This window comes from Eptesicus fuscus, chromosome 7 (genome assembly GCF_027574615.1).
Source record: "Eptesicus fuscus isolate TK198812 chromosome 7, DD_ASM_mEF_20220401, whole genome shotgun sequence".
Lineage (NCBI taxonomy): Eukaryota > Metazoa > Chordata > Mammalia > Chiroptera > Vespertilionidae > Eptesicus > Eptesicus fuscus.
The window spans coordinates 46,962,740-46,981,273 of record NC_072479.1 but is presented as its reverse complement, the minus strand read 5'-3'; the positions used below and the strand labels follow the sequence as shown (position 1 = coordinate 46,981,273).

The 18,534-nt window shown below is 43.4% G+C and overlaps 1 protein-coding gene across 1 annotated transcript in view; it reads left to right on the top strand.

Annotated features, from left to right (window-relative positions):
• Positions 1–18,534, top strand: part of TBC1D30 (TBC1 domain family member 30) — an 84,922-nt gene that overhangs the window by 28,172 nt on the left and 38,216 nt on the right. The gene's annotated exons all lie outside the window — the stretch shown is intronic.

Genomic DNA, 18,534 nt, shown 5'->3' with positions numbered 1-18,534 from the left:
ACTTCCGCATTAAGTTAATGCTCCTTGCACTTGAATTTCAATCTGTGTTTTCCTTGAAACCATATCCAGAGTATGTGTCAGTGCTGTGAACATAGTCAGGGAATGTGAGCCTCACAGTGATTAAATGACCTGACTGAGTTTTTCCAGTAAATCAACCCAATTCTCCACTCAGTTTATAGCACGATGAAATTTGAGATCCTTGGGGACCATCTAGTCCAGTGCACTCATTTTACAGATGAGGAAATTGAAGGCCCAGAAGGGTTAAATAGATGTTTACAACTGCCACACACATTCGGGTGGCTGCTGTAACACAGCAAAACAGAACACATTAACGAGTGTTGGCCAGAACGTGAAAAGAAAAAACAAACACCTGAAACCCTCGCCCACTGTTGGTGGGAGAGTAAAATGGTGCTGCTGCTAAGGTTATGACAGTTCCTCAAAAATAAAAAATAGGATTACCATATGATCTAGCAATTCTTTTTCTGGGTCTGTACCCCAAAGGAGTGAAAGCAAGGTCTTGAAGAGATACTTATATCCCCACATTCATAGCAGCACTATTCACAATAGCCATGGGTGGAAGCAACCCAACTGTCCCTCACAGATGAATGGATCAGCAAGATGTAGACTTATACATACAGTAGAATATTATTCAGTCTTAAAAAGGAATAACGTCTGACACATGCTACAACATGGATGAACCTAGAAGACATTATGCTAAGTGTAACGATCCAGTCACAAAAAGACAAGTATAGTGCAATTTCACATATATGATGTACTTAGAGTACTCACATTCAGAGACAAGGATCGGGGGGAGGGAGAGGAATAGGGAGTTATTCTTCATTGGGTGGAGAGTTTTTGTTTGGGAAGATGAAAAGTGTCCTGGAGATGGTTGCACAACAGTTTGAATACTTCACACTACTGAACTGTACACTTGAAAATTTTTAATATAGTTCATTTTATGTGTACTTGACCACACACACACATGCACATACACACACAAGACGCTTATGGCCTCATGGGCAGTTGGCATTGCATTCCCTCTCAACTCCCTATTCTGTTTTTGTCCTAATATGCCATTCATAGCATCCTTTCAGAAAACAGTGATCACGGATCAAAGGCTAAAGCTTCCTTCCCCAACTGGTTTGTCCCCATCCAGAAAAATAATGTTCATTGTTGCTGCTCAGAGGCTGTTTAACTCTCACCTTCCTCTCTTCTTCACATTGCTCCTCCCCCGCTGTGCTCTGGGCAGGAGGAGTTACACGCGGGGCTTAAGACGTGCCACGTTCTCGCTTGCCATGTGCTGTGCCCTCTGCCTGGGCTTCTTTTCTCTTCTACCTCTAAAGGGCAGCTTCTGTGTTAGGAAGCGGCTGGGGCATGATCTGTTCTGGAACGCACTTTTGACCACATAGTCTGCATTAGGTGCTTGCTCTTTTCAGGGTCATCCTGGCCACATGGAACTATCAACTCTGTTTCCTGGTCTGCATCTCATGCTGGACAGTTCTCGGACAGTCTTGATGTTCCCAGTGTCTAGCACAGTGATGGGCAACCTTTTGAGCTTGGTGTGTCAAACTTCGCCAAAAAACTGAGCATAACTCGGGTAGTGTGTCACTTTGAGGAAAAAACTAATTCCAAGACTCTAGTCGCAAATGTTTCATCCTCAGGAGCAGCAAATGTTTCATCCTCGGCATGCGGCCGCGTGTCATCAGAAATGGCTACGCGTGTCAGTGCTGACACGCGTGCCATAGGTTCGCCATCACTGGTCTAGCACATTACTCTCACAGAGTAAATGGTCGAAAATATTTGCTGAAAGATGAACTATATCTTGGACGATACTGCTATAAGAGACATTCAAAACTGTCACCAGCCAGGCTGGCATGGCTCAGGGGTTGAGCGTCAGCCAATGAACCAGGAGGTCACAGTTCAATTCCCAGTCAAGGCACATGCCCTGGTTGCCGGCTCGATCCCCAGTGTGGAGCATGCAGGAGGCAACCAATCAATGATTCCCTCTCATCATTGATGTTTCTATCTCTCTCTCTCCATCTCCCTTTCTCTCTGAAATCAATAAAAATATATTTAAAGATAAATAAATAAAAACATTTAAAAACTATTCCTCTTTAAAAACAAACAACTGACACCAATTGCTGATCTGCAAAACTTACCCCCCCCTTTTTTTAATGGTATCTCTTATTTTTTATTGGAGTAAAATACACATAACATAAACCTTGCCATTGTAACCATTTTTAAGTGTACAATTCAGTGGTATTAAGTACATTCATGGTGTACCGTCATCACTCCCATTCATCTTTAGAGCTCTTTCCATTTTGTAAAACTGAAACCCTTTAAACAATAGCTCCCCATTCTTCTCTCCCCCCAGCTCCTGGCAACCACCATTTAGTAATTGTCCTTGTGTGACTGGCTTATTTTGCTTGACAGAATGTCTTCAAGGTTCATCCATGCTGTCAGAATGGTCAGAATGTTCTTCCTTTTTAAGACTGAATTAATATTCCACTGTGTGTATAGGCCACATTTTGTTCATCCATTTATCCCTCAGTGGACACGTGGGTTGCTTCCCCCCCCCCCCTCCCCCCACCAATGGCTATTATGAACAACGCTGCTGTGAACATGGGGTGGCCTTGACTTTTTAGACAAGGCCTGCCTGCCCCTATGCCTTCCATACAGCACCACATAAAAATACGCCTTTAGTACCCGGATTCTTTACAGCCTCTATCCTGACCATTTCTCTCCATCTAGCTGCTTTCCGTCCTGTTCCAGTCTCCCCAGCTTTGATCTTGCGACTTGTTTTCCTCACTACACCAGCTTCTAAGGCTTCCCTCTGCACTGGGGTGCATGCCTACCCGTGTTTGGTGTTTGTGGTTTCGGATCAGTGATGCTGCAGGTCCAGTCTGAAGATGTGCTTCTATACCTCATGGTGTTTGGGAGTTCTTGATAGACCGTCTTCCCTTCCCCTTCCCCTTTCCTTTCCCCTTCCCTTCCCTTCCCTTCCCTTCCCTTCCCTTCCCTTCCCTTCCCTTCCCTTCCCCTTCCCCTTCCCCTTTCCTTTCCCCTTCCCTTCCCTTTTCCTTTTTCAGTCTGCCCTTCCCTTTCCCACAGGTCTTTATCTCCCACGTTTCCAGCTATTCCCATCAGAGAAAAAAGGATTCACTGGCCTCAGCCCTCCCAGGCTCTGTCCATCATGAAGCCTCTCCTTATCCTTGCCCCGCCCCCCATCTCCCACGATGGGAAGGCCAAGGGACCTCCTGTACTAGAGATGACCTACAGCACAATATAACGCCCACTCCCAACAGCCCTTGTTAGCGGGTCTGGGTGGGGAAAGGGGGTGAGAGCAGTTTGTTTCACTTCTGTTCCGACGGGGGCCGTCGTGGTTCTCAGTTACCACATGCTCTTTTTCTCCTCATTCCTTCACTTCATTCTAAACCCGTTCCTTCTCTGTCATTCCCCAAAGTGCCACTGGCAGGAGGCCTGCTGTGAGTAACACACTTCACCGCAGGTTTCAGGGTCGCCTGGAGGGAAGCTGCACCTGGAGGGAAACGAGATGGCCGACTGTTGAACTGAGTCTCAGACAGTATCCTTCTTTGGACTTTCCAAGTGTTCTTTGGAATTTCTTCCCCTTGGAATTTCTCCGGACAGTCTTTTCCTCTAGCCTGTAGGGATCTGTTTTGGAGCTCAGCTGTCCTTACTGTGAGGAAGCCAGGAGGCTTAGGAGCTGGGAGGGTAACCTGCATCACTGCCCTGCCCCAGCTTTTCCCTCGTGGAAGAGCCAGGTATAGGTACATTTGCTGCCTGTAGCATCCCTTCCCTGTACTTCCAACTCACGCGGACGAGGCCAGGCAGGAGGGTGGAAGCATTCGAAACATCTCTGACTGAAGTTCATTGCCAGTCAGATCGTGCACCACATTTTGTGATGCAAGTGTCCGACTCACTGCATCAGAGCTTCAGCGTCTCTAAGTGGTTAATGAAGTTTTTCTACTGTGTGTGATTTTGTGCAAGTTTTCAAACACATTTTTAAAAGTCTGGGCAATTTGGTTTGAATCATCGCAGATGCTCTCCTCACTCTGAGACAGTGATTACGACAGCTGCTCCCTGCCCAAGAGGGTACATGACAATGGCACAAAAATTACTCACAACTGATTATCCCTCGAGTTTGTATCATTTAACATTTTCTGTCTATGGAGAGAGTTTTGGTTTGTTGCTTTCTCAGCTCATTAAGCTTCCTGTTTCCCGTTTCACATTTGGCAAATAATGTTTAGAGACAAATCATATCTGTAGTTTCTTGGGGAACTTCAAAGTGGCTCAGATATTTCCTGGATGCGTTATAGGGAGGGCTGATGGAGAGAGACGTGCACTGCGAGGTCTCTCTTTGGGCCCCGCCACATCTATCTATATAAAAGGCTAACATACAAAGTGTCCCCTCAGGAGTTCAACCGGGAGACCGGGAGTTCGATCGCTCACTATGACGTGTGCTGACCACCAGGGGTGGCGCAGAACATGGTGGGCGACCAGCAGCAGTGGCGGGGTGCTGAGGGAGCGAGGGAAGAAGGAGGCGGGGAACCTGATCAGCCCTGATTGCAGGCCTGGCCTAGGGTCCCTACCTGTGCACGAATTTCGTGCACTGGGCCTCTAGTATCATATAAGGTGACAGCTGGTCTTCTGTAGTCCTCACCTAAGAACTTCACTCGTCTGCTCTGGTATCATGGGATTTTTTTGTTAATTGGTTGTGCTAAGATGACCTTGTTGAAGATACTTCTTTGTTATCTCTACCCATATCTTATTTGTTTTAATAGGCAAATAATATAAGGGGAGAAATATACATAATTTGAGGAAATTGCAGACATTTCATTTATTTGGTAACATAAATGGGGCTGTGAACAAGTCAACATTCAGAGCTTCCAAAATGTTTTTTTGTTTTGTTTTGTTTATCCTCATCCGAGGATATTTTTCCCATTGATTTTGAGAGAGAGAAAAAAAGAGAGAAACACTGATGTGAGAGAGACACATTGATTGGTTGCCTCCTGAACTAGTACCGACAGGGACCAGGGATCGAACCTGCAACTCAGGTATGTGCCCTTGACCGGGAATCGAATCTTGACCCTTTGGAGCGTGGGCTGATGCTCTAACCACTGATCCACACTGGCCAGGGCCCAAAATGTTTTTGATCCTGTTCAGATAAAAAATATCTGGTTATATTTTTTCGACTTAATGGATAGTGTGGCTTTAGAGTGAGACAGTCCTGGGTTCAAATCCCAACTCCATTGCTTATTCGTTGTAAGAAATTGGGAAAGTGGCTTAATCTCTTGGTTTGTTTGTTTGATCATTCATTCATTCATTTGCTTGTCCCTTGTTTCCTTCCTTCGTGAATAAAAAAATCAGAGAAGTACAAGGAAAAATACAATAAATTCCCATAGTCCCACCACTGAGAATTAACTATATTTGACTGTATTTTCTCTTAGTCATTTTTCCCTATCCCTAGTTAAAAAATTACCTCAATAATATATGTGTACACTTTCCTTTCACTCCCCATTGCTTGGAAAACAATATTTACCTTGTTCAATTAAAATGAGATAAAAAAATTAAAGCACCTGGCCAGTGCCTCGTCCACAGTAGACGAATGGTGTGTGGTCATTGTTGTTATTAGTTATTGCTCTCCTCCTATGCTTGCTTCTTTCATTGCACATCTCCATTAGAAAATATAGTCCTGGCAAATTGACGAACATATGCAAACATTTTCTTTTGATGAGTTATTTCTCCTACTAGGAAGTATTTGCAACCCTCAGCTTGAGGAATTGTTGTCACTACATGGAGGAATGTAGAATGCACCATAAAACTTATTTATAGCGCAAATAATGAAAATGTATTAAAAAAGCAGAACTTACTAATATAAATGATAGGCTACATTTGGGAAACTCTTTAATATAAAGTGATTGAACCCAATTATAAAATATTTCACACATTACTTAAAAAGCTATAATAGTGGAGGGACAGAAAGCTTGAGAAAAAAATTGCTTGCTTAAACTCTGCCGTGGAAGATTGATTTATATCATGCTTGCGGTGACCTCGCAGAGCAAGCTTCTGTCAGGTAATTAATGCTGGGGTTTTATTAATTTATGAAGAGCAGGGAAGGACTAGTTTGTCTTTATTGAAGCAAATTCTCTCCAAGTGACATGTTAAAAAAATCTAGGTGATGAAAAATATGAGCAACCTGTCAACTTAAATGAATATTCCTCTTTATGGGCTTCTTAGATTGTCTTTGCACTAAATTTCTATGCCAAAATGAGTGGTAGCATAATTAAAGAGCATGGAAGTTAGAGTGAGCAGGTAGCATAGTTTGTAATCTATGACAGTGTTAATAATGTCTTCCCTTTTAAAAATACTCTAAGTGCTTTTAATACTATAAATGATATAATGGGTAATACTTACACAGGCATACTTCAGAGATCTACAGGTTGGGTTCCAGACCACCACAATAAGTGAGTTGTAACCTTTTTGGTGGTAGAGGGTCTTGCCTTCAATTTGCAAAAAACATCTGTGAAGCACAATAAAGTGAGGTATGTCCGCGTAGAGGGTATGTTCAGGCAGTGTGATGAGTTTGTTACCAGGTATCATTTGATCCTTATGATAATCTCTCTGAAGTAGGCTATTTGATGTTCCCATTATGAACGAGGAAACTGAGACAATGAACTTACCTGGGTTTACATAGCTAACCTGGAGGAGCCGGGTTTCAAATCTTGCAGCTGGTTCTAGGGTCTGTGATTTTCAACTACTATACTTTGCTGACTGCCATTATATCTAGAATTTCAAGAGCACCTCTTACCTGATAAGTAGAGCAAATATGTGATCTTGGAGCCTCGTATATTTTGGAAACTTGACAGGGAAACTAAAAATAGTATTTGTGGATTTTTTTTTTTTTTGGTACACAGCACAAATGCCGGTCAAAATAACTGTTCATAAACACATCTACTCCCTTCTCTTGTGGTTGGATAAAAAGCCCTTCTTTAGTGAATGGGAAGGCATGCCTCTCTTCTTGACAGGCTGAGGTTATGATGTTCTTTATTTTATTAACTAGAGGCCCTGTGCATGAAATTTGTGCACTGGGGGGAAGGGAGGTCCCTCAGCCAGGCTTGTGCCCTCTCACAGTCCAGGAGCCCCACGATCAATCGCCCCAAAGAGGAAGGCCCTGCCCACCCGCCGCAGCCCAATAGTCGGTGGCCTGGGCCTCCCTCTTTGGGATGATCGTGGAGCCCCCTGATTGACCTACCCCCCCGCAGGTGGCCTCCCTCTGCAGGGCAATCATGGGGTGATGGCCAGGCCCCAACCAATCACATCACACCTGCCTTGGCTGGCCTGGTGCCAGTGGGTGTCATAGTGTAGTCTTCCGGATGGTTGTTCTGCTGTTCGCCCATCCAGTCGATTTGAATATTATGCTTTTATTATTATAGACTAGAGGCCCAGTGCATGACTGAATCATGCACGTGTAGGGTCCCCTACACGCTTTCGCTTTCGATCGCGGGGGAGCTGGGTGCCTGTCCGCTGGTGCACCAGGCCTTTCAGAAGCCTCCGGCTTGGTGGAGGCTTCCGAAAGGCCTGGTGCCGGAGCAGACAGGCACCCAGCTCCCCCGCTTTTGATGGTCTGTGGCGGGACGTGAGCTCGCTGCCCCAGAGGCCCCTTCTGTGCCACAGCACAGCCATGGCGCAGACGCTGAGCTCGCGCCGCCGCTGACGACGCGAGCTCAGCGTCCCGCTGGCCCAATCGGCTACCCCGGCCACCCCGAGTCCCGCCCCCTGCGCCTCCCGCTGGCCCAATCGTGGGCGTAGTGGAGTGATGGTAATTTATATATTACCATTTTATTAGGTAGGATATTTTTATTTATTTCAGAGAAAAAGAGAGAGGGAGAAAGATAGAAACATCAGTGATGAGAGAATCATTGATTGGATGTCTCCTGCATGCCCCCTGCTGGGGATTGAGCCTGCAACCTGAGCATGTGCCCTGACCAGAATCAAACCTGGAACCCTTCAGTCCACAGGCTGACATGCTATCCACTGAGCCAAACCTGCTAGGGCTGATGTTCTTTATTTTTAATGTTCATGTGCTGAGTGTCCAATATGTGTGGAGCTGCAGGCAGGGGAGGAGAGAGATACAACAATGAATAAGCCTCAGTCCCTGTGTCAATGATCTGTTGAGAGGAAAAGCTCGGCCTATAAATAATTCAAGGGCATGGATGAATCAGGTGGGGGAGTGGGCGAAGTCTGACATGTGGAGGACAGGTGTGAAGGCAGATGCCATTTTGAAATGTCAAGTCAGCAGGATCCCAATCTGCTATTCCTTGTGTGTCAGACATGCCATTGAAAACCACATTTACTAGTGCCTACTGTATATCAGGCCCTGTGCTAGAAAGTTGTTTTGAATTTTCCTAAAATATGCTGTGGAACTTGTTTTTGTTTTTGTTGTTAATCCTCATCTGATACTTTTTCATTGATATTTAGAGAGAGTGAGAGGGAGGGGGAGAGAGAGAGAGAAAGAAACAGCGATGTGAGAGAGACACATCGATTGGTTGCCTCCCATTTGTGTCCCAACACCAGGGCTGGGGAGCGAGCCTGCCCTTGAGCTGAATTGACCCTGGGACCTTCAGTCAGTGGGCGGACACTCTATCCACTGAGCCAAACTGGTGAGGGTGGGCACTTAGTTTTTTTTTTCACTAGAGAATTGTTTTTTTAAATTTTTTTATTGATTATGGTATTACATATGTGTCCTTATGGGGACTTAGTTTTTAAGTATTAGGAAGGTTTAAAATTTAGAGAAACCAGAGGTAATAATCTATTTCCTCCCTAGGAGCTGGCATTGCTGATTGATACTGGCATTAGGCCAGACCGACGTACTGCCAGTGACATTCTGGTGAGCTGGGACTAAAGACAGTGGTAATTACAGGTGCCAGCGTTGCTATATACGGACGTGGGAATACTAGGCCACATTCATATTGCTTCTAGAAGAGAAGGAACACATAGGAAGTGTATTTATTAAGAACTGTCTGCTTCCTTAGGAGTTTTTCTCTATTACCAAAACTTTAGGTTGACTTTCAAACACTAGAACACATACATGATTATTCCCAAGGATACACTGGTGGACTCCTGTATGTCTATGTAGGTAAAGATAAAAATGAATGTCTGTCCCCAGATACGCTACCCTTTAGAATGCCGAGGCCTGTATTGACTAACATACCATAAAATTTCTCTTATCCCAAGTCTGTCACCGGTATAATTCAGAAGACATGCATGTTCCTTTTAATATAGTTCCTACCATGATTTGAAATTCTGTCTATTACCTGTCTTGGAGTCTTATACAATGGGAATGACGATGGAAAGATAATGTCAGGTTCTTAATAAATACATAAAAATTCAATTTGTTCAGAATATTCTTTAAATTTTTTAAAAAATATATTTATTGATTTTAGAGAGAGAGGAAGGGAGGGAGGGAGAGAAAAAGAGGGAGAGAGAGAGAGAAACATCAACTTATTTATTTATTTATTTTTATTTTTTATTGATTTTTTACAGAGAGAAAGGGAGAGGGATAGAGAGTTAGAAACATTGATGAGAGAGAAGCATCGATCAGCTGCCTCCTGCACACCTCCCATTGGGGATGTGCCCACAACCAAGGTACATGCCCTTGACCAGAATCGAACCTGGTACCCTTCAGTCCCCAGGCCGACGCTCTATCCAGTGAGCCAAACTGGCTGGAGCAAGAAACATCAATTTATTGTTCCACTTATTTATGCATTTGTTGGTTGACTCCTGTATGTACCCTGATCAGGGATTGAACCCACAACCTCGGTGTATCGGGACAACACTCCAACCAACTGAGTTACCTGGACAGGGCTATTCTTTTGAAGTCAACAAAGTATAATGATACATTAAAAAATTCTTAAGAATTAAGGATCTTTTTTTGTTTGTTTGTTTGTTTTGGTTTAAGCTTCATTTTATCTGAAAATATAATAACCCTAACTATTTTCTCTAAGCATTGAAGTTGGTCAACATTTATATTGGATTGAGGCATTCTTATAGAGGAATAGACTCTGAGTATCAGTTAAATTGATCTCAGAGAATGAGTGTTGGAAGCTATTGTACTGGTATTGGTAGTTAAACCCCACCTCATTCCAAATGTCCTTTCTCAGCACTCCCGACCGCTGGGCTTGCAGGTTTCACCTGAGAGGTCCAAGGGACAAGACATTTAAGGTCTAAGGCTGCATATTTCTTTTTTAAAAAAAATATATTTTATTGATTTTTTACAGAGAGGAAGAGAGAGGGATAGAGAGTTAGAAACATCGATGAGAGAGAAACATCGATCAGCTGCCTCTTGCATACCCCCTGCTGGGGATGTGCCCGCAACCAAGGTACATGCCCTTGACCGGAATCGAACCCGGGACCTTTGAGTCCGCAGGCCGATGCTCTATCCACTGAGCCAAACCGGTTTCGGCTAAGGCTGCATATTTCATTGCATTCTCAAATTTTGCTGTATCTGCCTCTCTCTAATTCCAATTCATCAGTTCTGATTTAGCCCTTTGGAGTAAACATGAAGCTAGTCTCAATATTCCTTCCAGTGACTGAGGGTACCAGGGTAAGAGAATAAAAGAGGGGCTGTTCTGGCCAGTGGGTCAGGCCCTGGGTCCTCTGCAGGGCAGACTTCTGGGTAGATTGCTAACAGGGCCATCTTAACCTTCATCTTGGACAGTAACAACAAACACTAAGAAAAGGAGGACACCCAAATATAAATGTGTTGAGTGCCTGTTTTGTAGCAGTACTGTGCTAGATGTTAATTCTAAAGATGAGGAATCTGAAACCCAGAAATTAAGTAGCTTGCCCAAGGACATACAGTGCTAAATATGGGCATTAGAATTCTAACCCTGGTGTGCCTGCCTCCGTGGCCAGCACTTTTCTGACACACCACATTGCCTGCTGGAGGGCCTTATTAGGTGCAGTGACAGTACTTTCACACACGCCCTCAGCAGCCCACACATTCTGTCTTCTCTTCTGAATGAACCCAGCTGGGAGATGTCAGGCTCCCAGGCCAGTATTAATGTTGGTTCTGATCTCTCTCCTCTTCCTGATGCTTTTCTCTTCTCACCATCAAAATTAAGCATATTCCTTATCAAAGACATTGCCCTTCTTCTCCAGGAACATGTATTTCTAAGCTAAACTAATCTGCATCAATTTATAAGAAACACCTTTTTTTATATTCCTTGACTGGGCCAAAGGAATCTTAGAATGGCTGGGTGCAAAAGGTTGGGAAATCTAAGCTAACTAGTTAATCATGACCAGGTTAAACAATGCTTTTATCTTCCAAAGGGATGTGTCTTCCAGTTACACTCCTCCTGATGTGGACGTAAAGTGTAATTGTGAATATCATAATTAAAGAACACAGCTGAGCTTTGTCCTTGGCCTACTTTCAGATGAAATTTAATAGCTCAGTGAAATAAAGCTCTGGGAAAGCATTGGAATATATGATACTTGAGAGGAGGGAGAGAGAATGGTATCCCTACAAGTACTCGCATAGGATGAAAGGGAACCTTTCACACTGCCTTGCCACTACCCATTTGTCTCTCCCTCAGTAAAATGTAAGCTTCTTGAGGGTAGAGAATGTATTGAATTCATACTTTCTTTGGCCATACATAGCATAATGCCTTTTCTGCATCAGTTGATGAATAATTGTTTATGAATGAATGACTAAATAAAATAAATACAAAGATGTTTTTATATGGTCAACATGAACCTACCTCAAGTGATATTGAATCAATTTCAGTTATTTTGAGGCAAGAAAATACTTTACAGGAAATGACAAGCCAAGAGGACTAATAGGATGATTTCTAAAATATTGGGTTATCTATGAGTTTCAGGTTACGAGGCCCTTTAATTGGATATTTCCAATTAAAGTACATTTAAGTACATTTCTGGTATGTACTCTAAAATGGGACTTCCACTCCAGCTGCGAATTAAATAACTATATAAGTTTTTAACTTCTACATATTTCTGGTCTGTAAATAAAACTAGTTATTCTTAAAATACTTCACTCCAAATATTTGAGTGTGTTTGAGGGGCATGTTAGGGGTGATTTTGTGTTTGGAAATATCCAATGAAAGGGGATGGTCCTGAGAAAGCATAAATAGGGACCCTCAGGAGGTAGCAGATGGTGCTGAGTAGGATTTGGTGTTGGAATTTCAAAGCCTCTCTGTGCCATGCTTGACAGAATCCTTTCTCTGAAATAAACAAAATACAAAAGGCACACCTGATTGTCTTCAAGGATGCCCGTGTTTAAAAAGAGAAATAGGTTTTTATGACTCAGAAGAGAAAATCATGCAATAAGAAAATAAAATGTCTCGTACAAAATGCGACGTGTCAGATCACTGTAAGGTTTTTTCCTCCCCCCTCGATTTCCTTCTGCTGCCCTGACTCCGAGTCTCTCTCATGAGAGACTTTTCTGATGCTTGTCACCATGAGCTCATAGTGTGTGGGCTCCGTCCTGGAGGAGGAGTAGAAAGAACTGCTTATTAAGGCCCCACGTTTAGGTCTGAGGAGCGTGCTAACATTGTACAGTGCTGGCCAGTTACTGTCGCGCTCAGTAGTGGCTCACAGACCTTCAAGAACAGAGAGAACAGTGGCTTTTATGTCACCAGACCCTCACTCTTTCTGTTAGCAGGAGCGCAAGGATGTACCCATTCTGCCAATGGGCGACAGCACCAGACCTGATACCTGGTTACATGCTCTGAGCCTCAGAGGCTCTGTGCAGGTGAACGGCTCCCTGCGAGCCGGCGCTGCGGCTGCAGGGATGGGTTCCAGGCCCCTTTCCGGGCAGCTGGCTCCCTGTGCCTTTTCTCTCTCCTCACAGCAGTCTTCCGGGCCTTTTCTCTTGGTAATTGTCACCACTAGTTCTGCTCAGTCCCTGATGACAGGCACGTAGGCCCTTTTTATTTTAAGACTTTACTGTTACACAAAAATAGCAGCATTAGGAAATCACAGGAGTCCCAGACCTGATTCCCTTCTGGAAGCCCCTGGGACACAGCTTTTATTTCTTATGTGGGGCTTCCTTTTTCTTCTGGCTCCTTCCCCCTTTTCCCGTTAAAGGAATAGTTTGCTTTTAAGACAGCCTTGCTCCCAGCATGTAGGCCTGGAGATCCTTGCTCCCTTGTTCCTGGGACCTCCTGTCTCCGGGGATCTTCCATGGGAATTGGAATCTCTGAGATATTCAGGGCATTTCCTCAAAACATTCATTTTCTTTAGCAATCCAAGCCATTCACATCCCATGTGAAGTTTTCACTGAGCCTTCTTTTTCCCACATTCAGCTTAGAATGTAATTGTTTGGGGCCAGACCAAGGTACGCTTTGCCCAAATGCGAACTCACTGATCCTATATAATAAAGAGGGAATATGCTAATTGACCATCACTCCGTCACAAAGATGGCTGCACTCACAGCTGAAGCCAAGTTCCCATAAGGAGCCTTAACGAGCAATCAGCAGGGACCTGAGGCTACGCCCTCCCCTACCTCCATAGGGCTTGACAGGGGACTTCAGGCTGCTCCCCCTGCCCCAGCGCCAGGCCGAGGGACCTCAGGCCGTGCCCCCCAACCCCGGCACCAGGCTGGGGGACCTCAGACCGCACCCCCCACCCAGCGGGGCTTGATAGAGGACCTCAGGGCACGCCCCCTGTCCTGGTGCCAGGCCAGGGGACCTGAGGCTACGCCCCCTGCCCAGCAGGGCTTGACAAGGGTGGGACTGGTGGGTCTGGATCTAGCCCAATGGGGGGGGGGCGGCCGGGTCTGGGTCTCACGTGATTTTGAGGTGCATGTGGGTGGGTGGGGACTTGACTCTGGGTCCCGTGGTGAGCCCCAGACTCTGACAGGAGGAAGGTTTTCATATACATTTTACTAATTTTCTTTCATCTCTGACACTTCTATTATAGAGAAAGGGCAAATAGCAATAGTAAATTATTTCCTCTAATTAATTCCCTTTTAACGTGCACGGATTTCGTGCACCAGGCCACTAGTAGTATTTGATGAGTAACAGTCACTTGACCAGTAAAGAGTGATGGTAAGGTGGATTGGGTGGACATCTCGTCCGCTGTGGGCCTCAAGCAGCGTCCATGCCGGCCTGTTTCCTCTGCAGGCTGCCGGCAGATGACATCTTTTGCTATTTGACAAACAATATTCCAGACATGATTAAGAAACCATGACTCACACAATAACTATAATAGTAGGCTTGTGCCACGGCCGCTTTCAGAGCATTGTATTTTAGTGCCCATTTAATTATCTGTTTGCTATAAATGTTGGCAGTCTTGGTTTTCCTCTCTAATGTAAACAAAATAATATTATTTAATTCCCCCGGCTAGTTATTGCTATAATAATAGAAACTCTTTGAAACTTTATTTTCTGGTTTCAACTTCTGTGTAAGTTTAGAATGGGACATTTTTAAGGAAGCTTCTATTTATTTTAAGAAAGAAAAACGAGCCAGTTTTTGCTTATAGTAAGTCTAATAGAGGTGGAATAGAATTTTCATCTTGAAAGTAAACAAGCCCTGTCACTACTAGTAAAAAGTGGAACTGAAGAAGGATTTGAGAGAGAGGCCCTGTTGTCAGTCATGATGTGTCTGAGTGGGCTAGCAGGCTAGGTCCAAGACTTTGGCTTTGGCCGTCCCGGAATTTGATTTCTTCAGCTCACTGAGAGTTGAGTGGACTCAGAGGTATTGACTACGGTTAAGTGGTCAGTATGTTTCCCTCCTCTGTGGCAAAGTTTCGATGGGAAGTGAAATGACAATCAGAAGTTTGCATGATGAGCATGGAGCCAGAGCCAAAGGGACCAGATGGTCTGAGTGGCATGTCAGCCATCCTTGGGAGCTGGATGTCCGTGTCTGTCCCCAGAGGCAGTGCTGGAGAGCAGAGGGCCTGGCTCCTCCTCTTGGCGGGCAAGGCTGTCTTTCCTGCTGGCCCAGTGCTGGCAGCTGGGCGTGAATAGCCTCTCTTGTTAAAACAGAACACAGACCCTCTGAGGTTTGAGCAGATGAGAACTCAGGAAGACGAGACTGTGCATGTGGTTACCAGCTTGTTTTCCAGGATTCCACCTCTCCTTCCAGTTTTCTGTCTTTGATTCTGGGTGTTCATCACCCTCTTCACCCCAGGGGCCTGTTGTGCCCTCTAAAAAACTGGCCAAAGCCAAGCATCAGACCTCTTTCTATTATTGAGATGGACCAGAAGAGGGAATGGACAGCTCATTAAAATGAGGAGAAAGCTATTGGAAAACAAACATGTACCAAACCTATAAAATCATCAGGCTGCCCGGCCAGTATGGCTCGGTGGTTGAGAGCGTCGACCTATGAACTAGGAGGTCATGGTTTGATTCCAGGTCAGGGCACACGCCTGGGTGGTGGGTTCAATCCCCAGTAGGGGGCATGCAGGAGGCAGCTGATCAATGATTCTCTCTCATCATTGATGTTTCTATCTCTCTCTCCCTCTCACTTCCTCTCTGAAATCAATAAAAATATATTTTTAAAAACAATCATGCTGATGAAGGATAGATTTCTGCGTGTGAGCGTGGTGTGGAACCTACACCAGTTAGTCACGACCAAGTTAAACGATGACTTCATCTTCTGAAATGATGAGGCAGAGCACTACCTTTTTCAAAGCATCTTGACCTCAGTCGGGCAGGCGGAACTGAATAGTTTACACAACCCTTATCCACCTGGTTTATTTGTGCAGATGACTAATCTCATTTTAACAGATTCTTCTATATGAAATGTATATTTCATGCTTAGAGCTGTACCATTTCTGACGTTGTCCTCAAATTCTGGGGGCACTTCACAAAACCCAGAATGTACTGATTACAAAATAAATGTGCCAGAGTTAGTAGAATGACTTCTTTCTTTATTAATTTTTTTAGCTCTTTCAAAATATCATTAGGAATACATTTAAAAATATTCAACACTTTTCAATCAATAACAGCCTTTGGTTTTGATGCTCAGATTGTTCCATCCGTGGCCAGTAGAAGCCTATGCATGTGGCTCCTGTGTCCTTTTGAGGTGACCCCATTAGTTTTGGAGCACTTGCTTCCTTTCTGGGCTCATCAAGATGTTTCAGGCTCATCTTGTACTTTCTCTGGCCCAGTTCTGGGATCAGACACACCTCCAAAGAGCCCTTGGTTCTTTTTAGTGGGGAATTGTTTTAGAGACCACAACCTGGGGGCTGTGGGTGTTCATAGCTGCTGGGTTGTCCTTTTAAACATACCCGTGGATACATATGTATTTTTGAAAAGAAAAAGGATGTAAGAAAATCTGTTGTCTTTTTTGGTTTTGTTTTTGTTTTTTGGTATGCTTGTATTTTCTGTTACACTGAAACATCTTGGTTCCTTTTGACATTACCATAATTATTTATTTGCTTTGTCTATAGTATATATAAGAATTAAAAAAATAACTCCAATATTACTAATGACAAAGATACCACTGAATGAGATGTAAGACTTTGTTGCAGTTCTATTTGCTTTGGAATCACCCTTCATGTTCAGTCGTAACACTGTATTCTAAAGCAACTTATTTTTTTCTGTGTTCTTACGTCATGAAAGAAATCTCCCATTAAGTTCATTCATTTCCAATTTTTAAGGTTTTCTTTAATTATTTTATTAATATAACTTGAGTCAAAACTATGTTATGTAAGGCACATCCAGAGAAGGCTCAGTTTTTCATTCTTGTCTCTTACGACCACACTGTTCTCTCCCACATAAATAGTCTTTTAAAAAAATTTTATTTTTCAAATAAGTTTACATTCAAAATTATTTTGTATTAGTTTCAGGTATACAGCAAAGTGGTTAATCATATACTATACAAAGCGGTCCCCTGATATTTCAAGTACACACCTTGCACCAAATATAGTTATTACAATATTATTGACTACATTCCCTATGCTGTATTTTATATCCCCATGAATATTTTGGAACTACCAATTTGTAGTATTTAATCCATTCATGCTCTGGCAACCCTCAGACTGTTCTCTGTGTCTATGAGTCTGTTTCTATTTTGTTTGTTCATTTATTTTGCTCTTTAGATTACAAACACAAGTAAAATCATATGGTATTTGTCTTGCTCCGACTTAATTCACTTAGCATGATACCATGTCGGTCCATTTCATGCTGTCAAAAAGAGTAAGATTTCATTTCTTTTTATGGCTGAGTGATACTCCATTGCATGTATGTACCACAGCTTTTTTATCCACTCGTCTATGGATGGGCACTTGGGTTGCTTCCCTATCTTGGCTATTGTAAATAATGTTGCAGTGAATACAGAGGTGTAGGTATTCTTTCAAGTTAATGTTTTGGGTTTCTCTGGATATATACTAAGAAGTGGAATTGCTGGGTCATAACGCAGTTCCATTTTTTACTTTTGAAGGAAACCTCATTCTGTTTTCCATAGTGGCTGCATTCCCAATAACAGTGCCCCAGGGTTCCCTTTTCTCTACATCCTCTCCACACTTGTTTGTTGATTTATTGATGATGGCCATTCTGACAGGCGGGAGGAGATCTCATTGTGGCTTTAATTTTCATTTCTCTGATGATTAGAGACTTGGAGCATCTTTTCATATGTCTATTGGCCATTTGTATGTCCTCTTTGGAGAGTGTCTATTCCAGTGATGGCGAACCAATGACACGCGTGTCAGCACTGATACGCGTAGCCATTTCTGATGACACGCGGCCACTGAGGCGGCCGCATGCCGAGGATGAAACATTTGCTGCTCCTGAGGATGAAACATTTGCGAAATAATGTTTTTTCCTCAAAGTGACACACTACCCGAGTTATGCTCAGTTTTTTGGCAAAGTTTGACACACCAAGCTCAAAAGGTTGCCCATCACTGGTCTATTCACTCCTGCAGCCATTTTTAACTTGCATTATTTGTATTTTTTGGTGTTGAGTTGTATGAGTGCTTTATAAATTTTGGATATTAACCCTTTATCAGATATATCCCACATAAATGTTCTTTAAATTAGTTTGTGTTTTATCCATCTAGTGTTCTTTTTTTTGATGTTAGCAAATACAAATATATTTGTATTTTCCCCCACATCCTTTTCTTCCTCATTCTTCATTATATATATATAAATATATATATATTTCATTGATTTCAGAGAGGGAGAGAGATAGAAACATCAATGATGAGAGGGAATCATTGATTGGCTGCCTCCTACAGCCCCCTACTGGGGATCAAGCCCGAAACCGGGGCATGTGCCCCTGAACAGATCGAACCGGGACCCTTCAGTCTGCAGGCTGACCTCTATCCACTGAGCCAAACTGGCCAGGGCTTCATTCATTTTTTATGATTAACATTCCACTGGTGAGTGTCGTAATTTAAGAATGATTTTAAAAAACACACAGTAATGATACTTAGTTCTGAACTACTGAATCGGATCTCTACCTGGAGAAATGAAGCACTTTAAAAAAACAAAACAAAACTGCTTTTAATTGGGAACACTTTTTTTTCTTGAAACCCATACTTCCAAGATAA